Below are 3,166 nucleotides of genomic sequence, written 5' to 3'. Positions count from 1 at the left end.
AAATATATGTACACAAAAATCTTTTAAAAAAAAACCTATTAATATTATATCGAAATTGTCATATAAACCAAAAAAAACAGAAAAAAAAAATGATTTACATGGCTAATATTTATAAAATGAAATAGTTTATCCTAGTTAGACCATATGTAATGTATTTAAATTAAATTAAAAATTAATCTTTGATAGTCTCTAAAATAGGTTGGTAAATGGTAGCTTGATATTAGCTAAAACTCCAAGAAGATGCTTGATGAAAAATCATGACCGTAAAGTCGGTCTCCTTGTAAATTTTTTAAACTTGGTCTGTGTTGAAACATACTAGAAAGTGGGGAATAAAAAATTAAGTTTATATATCATCTATATTTTGGTATTACACTTCAATTGCAATTGCTAAAACTCTCTGAAAATATCTGATGCAGAGGATATCCAGTTAGACATTTTCGATTGCATATTATGCAATAAAAATGATATAAACATGAAATTTAGCGGCTCCATATCTCAATTATGTCTCGAAGAAATAGTACCAAGACATAATTGCTAAGCCAATTGAAAATATCATGCAAAAGGGATTCAAGTGACCTTTACCTCCCAAATTTTCCTCCATGAAATCATTCTGTATTTCCAAGACATCATAACAATTCTTTATTACTCATTCATAATTCTTACTTCTCTTACCTCACTTAACTATTCTCTGTAAAGCTAAAACACCTTCTCTTGCATTCACTTGACAACCCATCATGTTCTCCAGTTCAAGACTAATCCTACTTATCTGCAAATAATTATCCTCCTTGCTCACAGAAAATGTGCGTTTAACCAGAATACTACATGCTGCTAATTTTAAAGGCAAAGTATCATGACTAGGCAGAATGGATCCAAACCTAATTGTAAAATCATTATTAGAGCCCCAATTCTGCTTCTGTACTTCTAGAGGCCTCCAACTTGAAAGATTAACAACATCCTTTGTTCTTCTATTGATGAGAATCCAACTGAGGCTCAAATTACCCAAAAATATGAATCTCTTTAAATCTTTCTCCCCATTAGTTGATATTGAAACGAGTGTGCCATTAGAATTACAAGGAATATCTATCACCAATGGAAACACTATGGATGACCCACAATCTATGATATCATCTTCAGCTAGAATTTTCATGACAATTTTGGAGTAAACAGATTCATTGTTGTAATGAATGTCTACAACACAGACAAAATCGAATAGAGAAACTTCATCATCTTCCTCAAAAAGATTGAAAATTTCTTGACAATCTTGCTAGGAAATATCGACGAGGGAAAAAAAATCTGCATAGAACTTGTTGAAGCCACCCAAGGAATAAATCAATTGTTTAACCTCATCATTTTTTGTTGAAGGCCAAAGTGAAGAACAAGCATCCTCCTAGAGGCCTTGTTTCTTAACAATTGACTTCATATCAGAGCTGCAACATTCTGCTCTTGCAAGAGTGGTGCCGTCCAGTCTCTTTTAGATTTTTTTTAACAATATCACTGCTCAGAGACATTCCTCTTACACTCAATATCCACTGCAAGTCAAATTTCTATGCCTGATTAGCTCTCTATAAATATAACATATTTAATCAATATTGTGACGTGTGCATTACATCACTTCAGAAGAATTGTTTTGTCCATAGAGATCAGATTAATGTTTCACAGCATGAATAGAAGGCCATCTTAAGAATTACGAGATCAGATTCCTTACGCCAATATCTAATAGGCGCCAAAATGTATTCGACCGACAATCTTAGTATTCGCCACCATGCATCTCTATCGTTCTAATATCATTAATGGATTCAATTTTTTGTCTATTTTAAAACTGAAGTTTTTTATTGTCAAAATTTAGAATTTAGACATTCAAACTTAGAATATCGCATATATGTAAAAATAATGAAATGTAGTTTTAGTTTGTAAATTGAAATAATTCGAATAATATGGGTTGGGGCTAGTTTCATTGACACGAGCTTCATCTAATCTCCTAGTTCTGACATTACTAGTTGCATTTTAAAATTGATGGTGTTTTTGCACAGATTTTTTGTGGTTTGAAGGGGTACACAAACTATTTCAGGACAGATGTGGGCATGTAAATTGCTAACACTGAGCATTTAGAGCATTTAGATGGAGAGGGAATGGGTAGCTTCTACCAAAGATTCAAACATGTTTGTTTATTTAAAAACTGAATGACTAAAAGAGGGGTAAAAATTTTATTGACTATCAAAAAGAGCTGAACAACACAAGAAACAAAGAGAACTACATAGCTTTATCTTGGTCCACAAGTTGAACCAGCATCTAAGATAAATCAAGGGGAAGCATCCTAAGATCAAGAATGTTCCAAGCTGACCCCTACTCAGAGGCCCATTTAGCCAGACAATTAGCCACACCATCCCACACACGAGGGATATGCATAAAGGAAACATAATCCAAAGAATTGCATAACGGAATGATTTGTTGAATAACAAGAGCCAAATGCCAATCCATATGCATAAGGTTCCTATTATGCAATAAGTTCACAACCACCTGTGAGTCAATCTCATAGATGATTCTTTTCCAGCCATGTAGACAACATTTTTTCACTACAACCAAGATAGCTAGGGCTTCCATGAGGTTATTAGTATGGTAACCCTTGTATATAGAAAACAGAAACTGGATATCACCAGAACTATCACGCCCAACTCCCCCAATACTAGGCAGACCAAGATTTCCCCTAGAAAAACCATTAGTGTTGATTTTAAGAGTGCCCACCTCAGGAAGAGACCAACGTCCCTGATGATTAACACGCTAAGAGTGTTTCTTAGCTCTATTCCCAGAGCGGGTGTGGGGGATTGAGGGAGTGCAGCCCTGAAGAGGAAAGGAGAGGTGAGAGTATATACCAACATCAATAGGATCCAAACCCCCACTGATGTCACATTTGGCAATGAGTGTTTCCTGAAGAGAATTAACAATTCTCCCCCATAGCTGCCGGATCTCAAACTGCAAATCATGAAAGATCCTCCTATTCCTCTCAAGCCAAACATGCCATAAAATAAGGGAAGGGCCGATAGTCCAAGCAACTTGAAGAAAAGAAGTCCTGGAAGGGGAATGGCCCAAACAGTCTTAGAATTCAGACAAAGAGGACACATCCTAGCACATGCATCCCCACACACTCCACCAAAGGTGCCAAATCTGT

At 35.4% G+C, this 3,166-nt stretch overlaps 1 pseudogene; it reads right to left on the bottom strand.

Moving 5' to 3' along the window:
- Positions 1–499: 499 nt before the first annotated feature.
- On the bottom strand, positions 500–1,508 carry LOC149531299 (putative F-box protein At2g36090; annotated as a pseudogene).
- Positions 1,509–3,166: the final 1,658 nt, after the last annotated feature.

Source organism: Cupressus sempervirens, chromosome 11 (assembly GCF_028749045.1).
Source record: "Cupressus sempervirens isolate cs-2001-9-10 chromosome 11, ASM2874904v1, whole genome shotgun sequence".
NCBI lineage: Eukaryota > Viridiplantae > Streptophyta > Pinopsida > Cupressales > Cupressaceae > Cupressus > Cupressus sempervirens.
This window is presented reverse-complemented; position numbering and strand designations above follow the sequence as displayed.